This window comes from Eptatretus burgeri, chromosome 10 (assembly GCF_056783735.1).
Source record: "Eptatretus burgeri isolate ZD-2024b chromosome 10, Ebu_testis_v1, whole genome shotgun sequence".
Taxonomy (NCBI): Eukaryota; Metazoa; Chordata; class Myxini; order Myxiniformes; family Myxinidae; genus Eptatretus; species Eptatretus burgeri.
The window spans coordinates 67,290,409-67,299,382 of record NC_140970.1 but is presented as its reverse complement, the minus strand read 5'-3'; the positions used below and the strand labels follow the sequence as shown (position 1 = coordinate 67,299,382).

Below are 8,974 nucleotides of genomic sequence, written 5' to 3'. Positions count from 1 at the left end.
GAGGAAACCTCACACAAATGTTTCCCAAGTCTTGGGTGTACAAGTTTGTTGAGCAATAATTGATGGGTCACATGGTTTGGCAAATATATTGGATTGAAGAAAAATATTCAATAATGTTTCCTCTGGAATCGCTTAATCAATCAACATGAAACTACACAATTATGATCTAGTAGTGATGGGGAATACATGTTTTAAATTTCAACTTGATTGGACACATGGTCTGGCAGCAAGATTTATTTAATTTTTTGATGTGGGTTCTTTTTGATGAAAAAAAAAAATTTTTTGAAAAAGGCTCACTTGTCTGTGCTTGGATGGGTTTGAGGGTGGAGGAGTAGCAGCTTAAATGCAAATCCTATCCAGATTCCTCCTGATGACTTCATCTTTGCTTTTTGCTTGTTCGGGTTCCTTCTTATTACTCCATTGCAGGACTGTACCGATTTGGTCTTTCATTTGATTTAATTTTTTTTTTATCCCATTCTAAATTCAATTGAATAATAACATAAAACATGAGTCAGGGGCAGGTTTCCAATTAAAGTGGGACGTCTTGGTACCCGGTCATCACTGACAGCAGTTATAAAGTGGCAGTTCTAATGATGTCTCTTATTAATTACACGAGCACATACAACCTGTCACTTTACTGACGGGGGAGTGAAGGGGAGAATGGTGGAGGAGAGGATGAAGAGAAGGGAAGAGAGGACAAGAGGGAGGTGAAGCAAGGAGTGGGTGAAGAAGGGGAAGCTAGGAATGGGAGAAGAGCGAGGAAGGGGGGTGGAGGTGGGAAGAGCAATGCCTCACGAAGGAGAGAGAGACAGAGACAGAGACAGAGACAGAGAATATATATATATATATATATATATATATATATATATATATATATATATGTATATATATGTATATATATATATATATATATATATATATATATGTATGTATATATATATATATATATATATATATATGTATATATGTATATATATATATATATATGTATATATATGTATATATATATATATATATATGTATGTATATATATATATATATATATATATATATGTATGTATATATATATATATATATATGTATATATATATATATATATATATATATATATATATATATATATATATATATATATATATATATATATATATATATATATGTATATATATATATATATATGTATATATATATATATATATATATATGTATATATATATATATATATATATATGTATATATATATATGTATATATATATGTATATATATATATATATATATATATATATATATATATATATATATATATGTATATATATATATATATATATATATATATATGTATATATATATATATATATATATATATATATATATGTATATATATATATATATATATATATGTATATATATATGTATATATATATATATATATATATATATATATATATATATATATATATATATATATATATATATATATATATATATATATATATATATATATATATATATATATATATATGTATATATATATATATGTATATATATATATATATATATATATATATATATATATATGTATATATATATATATATATATATATATATATATATATATATATATATATATATATATATATATATATATATGTATATATATATATATATATGTATATATATATATATATATATATATATATATATATATATATATATATATATATATATATATATATATATATATATATATATATATATATATATATATATATATATATATATATATATATATATATATATATATATATATATATATATATATATATATATATATATATATATATATATATATATATATATATATATATATATATATATATATATATATATATATATATATATATATATATATATATATACATATATATATATATATGGCAAAAAAAAATTAAATGAAAGATTGGTGAGGGGTGGAGATGGCATTAGCAAAGAGAGTGATATTGTTACGAATCTGGCAGCCATTTGCACACAACAGCCAGAGTCCCCGCAGTTCAGTTATTTCGATAAGTATGTGTTTATAGTTCGGGTCCCGTCCCAATTTTTAATGGGTGATTAAGTGTATGTGCGCTGCGAGTTATTTTCTAGTTAGTTTTCTACAACAAAACCCTCACACCACTCCTCCTCCCAGTCTGCGGGCGAACAAGTGCTTCACCCGCCCAGCTTTCACTTCACACCACGGCGCCATAACCCACGTGTTCAAGGCTATGGACGTGGGCGGAGCCCCTTCACCTCAGGGCCGTCTCCGCCCCAGCCAGATGGAAGTTCCCCTCGTCCAATTGGGGGTGAGATCACCTCAGGGCTGACCCCGCCTCAGCCAGATGGAATGTTCGCCCCGTCCAATGAGGGGAGGACACCGATCGCCCGATACCCCCCGACCAATCCGGAGGCGAGTTACCTCAGAGCGGATCTCTCCACCTGCCTGGGGGGGGGGGGCGGGGAGGATAAGAAAGGTTGTCGTGTTGGGGGTCGGGTCTCTTTGGTCTATCGTCTGCAGTCTTGGTCTGGTCTGAGGTCTTTTTCGAGGTCTTTTGGCAGTCTACGGTCTTTTCTGGGTTCCTCGTGGTGGTGGTGGTCATGGCGGAGGTGTTCCGTGGTGCTCGTATCGTCGTTCGTGGCAGCCAGGATTGTGGGCTCGTTGGATTCCGGGTCGTGGGTTTGAGTCCCACCGTGGTGGGTTGGAGTCTGTGAAACCGCACGAGGCGACCAGGTACCTGGCCAGATTCTGACCCTCAGCTCGCCTTCCGTCCCGAGCTGAAGGGCCGAATAAAAACCCACGAGGTCCATTTATTTTTGGGTGTGTGTGTCTGTCTATGGCCAGTCTGTAAGTAGAACTGTTTAAGTGATTCCATTGTACATTTGCCTGCATCTTTATTCGAGATTAAGTCTCCCCTGTGTTTCCTTCCCTCTTGCATTGTAATAAATAACTGTTAAATGTTCCAGTTCGTTGTCTGTGCTTTCTTTCATTGACCCAGTATGGTTCGGGCTTGAGAGTTAGGGAGGCCGTTTGTGCCGTAAATTAATCATTTGGTCCGGCAGGCTTTGGTAATCCACGCTCGGTTACGCCGGATCCAAGTCGGTAACAGCGACTCAGTTCGGACAAAGTCGGCCGAGGGTGTGGCTTCCCCGGTAGTTAGACGGCGTGGGTACTTAGGTAAATTTGAATTAGACAATTAACCCTACGCCACGTTGTCGAAATATTGGCGTCCACGGTCCACTAAGGGACCCGTGACCTTCAGAATTATCCGAAGGTTATAACCTTCAATTCCAAGCCTGGTGTTGGCTCAGTGGTTAGGGTGGCGGCTTGTGATCCTAGGGTCCTGAGTTCAAGCCCCGTCGGCCGCTGAATTTATACACCAGGGGGTTGACTCAGCCTGTCATCCTTCTGAGGTCGGTGAAATGAGTACCAGTTCCAGTGTGTGTACTGGTAGAGGGGCACTGCATCAGCGACACAGTCGCGCTTCAAGAAATGATAGCTACCCCAGCAGCTAAGCTGCCAAACGACCACCACCACCTTCAATAACGGTGTTCAGTGGGAGACGGCCCAACTGCTCCATCTAGCGGTCGTCCTCGCCACCGAACCCGGCACCACAACAATATGTTATGCTTGATGACCGAACAAAATAATAATAAACTTGAAGGGCACTCTAGAGCGCATCCCTCCGCCTTGTAATGCTTGATCCACGAGAACATATTTGGCCCAGTACATTTTTGAAATATCATGTAGTGAGGGAATTTTAGCAAATTGTATTGACCATCTGTGAAAAAATGGCTGACCAAAAAATTTCTTCACTAACGTATTCATCTTGGTGTCTACTAACACCCATCAATTAGTGCAAACCCAAATCCTTGTGGAAAATTCTAGGGAGCCAATCAAAGTTCGGGTGCTCAGAGGGCCTGCGAGAAAAAAATCGGAAAATTAACTTTAGCCAATATTGACTTGTGGGGTGTCTAACTAGGGGTTTTTTGGGGGTGCTGAATTGATTCCAACCATTATTTTTGAGAAAAAAACACTCCTTGATCATATAAAATGTATTTTATTGACATTTTTAACAGAACTGTGCTCAATGGAAATGTTGCTTTGTCAGCTTTTACAACCTTATTCATCAAACTCCCCAGTATCTTCCTCACTCCTCTTGTCATCCAGCTGGTTTATGTTCAGGCAAGAGTTACCATGACAGATGCCGCAAGCAGAAATACACTTGACTCCTTGCTTTTTACAGCAGCACCTGAGTGAGCTGCAGTCCCCGCACAGTTGCAGCTGGCAAACGTCAGGAGGTAGTCTGGTGCAATGGGGTCTGTAGAAGGGACTGATGCATATCCTTGCTCAGTGAGTTGCCATCCATAGTCCCGGGCATCCAACGATGGACTTTGCAGCATCAGCCAGTCTCTAGTCTGGAGGTAAGCTCGGAGAGAGTGCTGTGCTGCAGCTCCTGTTGTCGGGGGGGGGGGGGAGTTTCTCAGGTTTTATGCTCCCAGTAGCAGCTCGCTTGCTGAAGATGTCGAATCTCAAGTCTTCCAAGTCTTTGGAGGATTTCCCATGGAACATGAGCATGAAAAGATCACAGCCTGCTTTAATGATATCACCTTTCTCAGCTCGGATGTCCATAAACACGTCCATTGCCCTCTCTGCTTCATCAGTCTTGCAGAGCTTGCTTAGCAAAGTTGATTTGCTAAACCCAAAAATTGCAGACACTGTATCGCAGCCAGAGAAGCTCTGCAAGAAGATGAGATACCTCCGGTATATCTCCGGGAGGGCTTCCCGGATCTTTCCGACATCGTAAGATGTTTCTTTGGCTGTCGTGATGAAGATCGGATGGTCTGCAACATGATGAATCAGCATAACCAGGACGTCTGTGAACTCAGCCCTCACCTCGACAAGGGACTCTCTTGCCTCTTCTGGAGCTGCGCGGACAATGGAGGTGTCGGCATCATCAGAGCATTGCTGCACACTGATTCCATTCCTACTAAATGTCTCAGCAAGGAGCAGAACGAGCTGGGCTTTGTTGTTCTTGTTATCGAGGAACTTTTCTCTTGCAATGATGATTTTGAGATCCAGACGAATCTGAATGTCAGAGCATGCATTCTTTGTTCGTCTCAAGTGGTCATGGTCCTTGGTGGAGCTGCCATATCGTCAAAGACCACCGTTATCCGGAGGCGATGGCTCCCCATGGACTTCACAAACCGGAGGTAGCTCTCGGCAACATCCTTCCAAGTAAGGTTAGCCTTCCACTTGACATTGTGCAGGAGCCACCCACCATCAACCAGAAGGCTTGTGCAGGGGGGGGGGGTTGTTCGACAGGTGCCATATATGCCTTCAGGGACCTTGCTAGGGCAGCCTTGTCTGGCTTTCGCAACTTTTGATTTTTGTCAAACAGAGACCGGTTTTGGCATCAACTCAAAGTGCAGAGCTTCTTTGGTCTTGACTTCACGTTCACTGATGACAGTGAGGTGGTTGAATAGCTTCAGTGAGTCAATGACCAGCTTCTCGCCATTGACTTTGGGTCCAGATCTGAGGCTTGCAAGTGATTTGACCTTGTGTTTGGTTACTATTGCATCCACAACAGTTTTCCCATCCATCTTAGCCTGTATGGCTCTGCCAACTTCTTCTGCTTGATCAGCGCTGACTTGGTCTTTGGGAGTGCTGCTGAACCCAGTTGAGAAGGACACCAGAGTCTTCTTGTCCCGTGTGGCATCGAAAGGGTTGACTTCCTCCAACCACCCAACTATGGTGTTGACAGCATCGTTATCTCTCTTCATTTGGGCTCTTTTAACGTCGGTGTGGACAGGTACCCCACATTTGACCATGCTTCTTTCTCGCTTTTGGTAAATGAACGAGAAGTGGTTCAGAGTCTGAACCCAAGACTTTTAAGAAGACTCATTCCGAAAGCGGCCTCTGTTTAGACCACCAGAGAATTTTGCCTCACGGCATGAGTGTGGTTTCTATCGTGATGTCGGTCCATGTGCCAGACCATTCATGGTCTGAGAAGCTGACTACATCGTTGCTGTACAAAGTGAACTTGGATAGAGTTTCCTGGAACATGGGACTCTCTTGTCGCTGATGCATTAGCTGTACATACAGCCTTGCTCCCTTTGCATACTGATGGTGTCCCGCTGCTGCGAAGGTATTGAGCATTCCAATGATGCAGCTGAGATGACCTGTGTGGTCTGGGACACGCTCACTCCTGATGAATACCTTGATGAGGTCGATTCTGCCATAGTACTAGACCCAGAGTGCTGGTGTCCTTCCTCCTTCAGCTAAGATCTTCAATCTCTCTGCCATCCTCTCCTCGAAGACAGTGACTATCCTTGGTGCATATGTTAGATTAGAGGAATTTTGATTCCCTGTTGTCTCATCTTTTGCAGTCCTGATGAAGTCCTCCATGTCTTCGTACTCCGGTACACAATAATTTTATAGCTATAAGCTCTTAGCTAACGTCAGCTAACACAGAGAATTATACTGAGCATGAGCACAAGTATAACAAACAATATATCAGTGGTTTCAAAAATGTTGTATGCTGGTTTCAGCACAATTTGAACAATCTGAATCAATTGAGCCAAATTACTGCAAAACACAGTCTGAGATATCTAAAAATGTATCATATCAATATTTTACGGCCAGGGATTCATTTTTCCTCAAATCTAATGGTTGGAATCAATTCAGCACCCCGAAAAACCCCTAGTTAGACATCCCACAAGTCAATATTAGCAAAAGTTAATTTTTCCAATTTTTTTTTTCACGCAGGCCCTCTGAGCACCCGAACTTTGATTGGCTCCGCAGAATTTTCCACAAGGATTTGGGCTTGCACTAATTGATGGGTGTTAGTAGACACCTAGATGAATACGTTAGTGAATAAATTTTTTGGTAGGCAATTTTTTTCACAGATGGTCAACACAATTTGCTAAAATTCCCTAACTATCAGTGTCTGCAATCTCTGATTGCTCTTTCGAGTTAACCCTGTGTTTCAAATGAATGTTATTCTTACACTTGTTTACGTATCAACTAAAACTGCACTTGGTCGAGTGCATACCTCCACCTGGTTGAACATGTTATGGACAGGATAATTATTTGCAGAATTACGGATCAGTTAATTCCCCCAGAAATGATTATTTTAGTATGATTTGTCAGGAGCAGCACTGAGTCTCACACATTTACATGGAGAGAATTGTGGTCTTCCCCCACCTGAACCTATGGGACTATGTTTTATTTTTTTATTATTATAATTATTATTATTATTATTTACCACCTATAACTTTCCCGTGTATACCTCTAATACTCATACAGCCACGAGTTTTCAACTCATTCTGTCCGACGGTTCAGGAGTGCTTTGAGGGCGAACAAACAAATAAATAAACCAATGTCACCCGCAGGGTGACCCGTATCTTGCCAAAAGGTGACCACGTGTGACTTATTTAAGGTCGCACTGAGGTGAACAGAGCTGCTATCCACCAGGAGCGACTCCTTGAGGAATATCTGCCTCCGAGAGATTCCGATGAGAATCGTTCTACAGAGTAACCATGAAAAATATGCGTTTGCCTCATAACGTCACCAAATGACATCATAATGTCTCAAGCTTGACATATCAAGAAAGCACTCATCGAGGTGTTCAATTTGAGGAACTACACGATATGGTTCCTAAAACTTGAAAATTTGACCTTGGGGTCAAATATGTTTGACCTGAAACGCTAACCATGAAGGTCAAGGCCAATCGCCACCAAAAATTAATCAGCTGAGCGCCAGACCATGAACTATATTCCCATGAACTTTGAAGACTATCCGATCAAAATTACTCAAAAAATAAGGGTTTCGTCGACTCCCTTGATTTACGACAAAGTGACCTTGACCTTTGACCTTGACCTTCAAAATTTTATGTGCTGAAAGGGACCTCTATAGGCCTCTGAAATGCGAAGTTACAAAAATTTCCAATGATAACTGTGCTCTGTAGAATTTTTTATACGTGATTACAGACAAAAAAAAAAAAGCATACAAGCTGACTAACATATCTTGCAAAAACTTCGTTTTGGCAAGATAAAAATAAGAAAGATGTGCTTTGCACGATACTTGTGAAATCCAAATAAATGGCATGCTTCCATGTTTTGTGGTGAGCCATTTCATTGACCCAATATTTAACCAAAGACCGTACCCGGCCTCTGGGTGCGTGAAGATTGTGCATTACTTGCTGAAAAGTACACTCTGTGTGTTGCAAGAAGATTCGAGAGATGTTTGTGTGGTGTGAGTCGAAAAGGGTCAAAGGGTGGAAAGATCAAAGTGGTCCACAGGGCTTCATAAGAGGTCTAAAGGGGGTCTAAATCTTCTTCTTCCTTCGGCTGCTCCCGTGAGGGGTCGCCACAGCGGATCATCCGTATGATCCGCATCAAGATTTGGCACATGTTTTACGCCGGATGCCCTTCCTGACGCAACCCTGGTCGTCTCTTACGACACAGGGATATGGTACACCTATTTTAACCGGGGTATACACCGGCCCAGTACACTGGTACTCATTTCGCCGGACCTCGGAAGGATGACAGGCTGAGTCAACCCCCTGGTGTATTAATTCAGTGGCTCAACGGGGCTTGAACTCAGGACCTTTTGTATCCCAAGCCGCTGCCCTAACCACTGCGCCAACACACCAGGCTTAAAGGGGGTATAAATATGTAATGGTTATTTTCCAAATTCAGCCTTTTCTTATTGCTTAAGTTATGTACATTCAGTGCATGGGTCTTTCTAGGCTTCATGTAGTGAGCTTTAAACAGGATGACTGCCAAAAAGATAATATTTAATACCATCCAAATCGGTCTTTTTGATTCTCTTGTCATTTTTTTCATATTCCTTTTTAGAAACGTATTTGCATGTCTAAGTTCGTGTTTTGTCACGTTCCAGAGATTGCCTTTATTCTGTGTGCGTTTTTGCTGATG

General features: G+C 40.3%; 1 protein-coding gene across 1 annotated transcript in view; it reads left to right on the top strand.

The window, feature by feature from the left end:
- Positions 1-8,974, top strand: part of GIGYF2 (GRB10 interacting GYF protein 2) — a 412,728-nt gene that overhangs the window by 145,566 nt on the left and 258,188 nt on the right. The window lies entirely within an intron of this gene.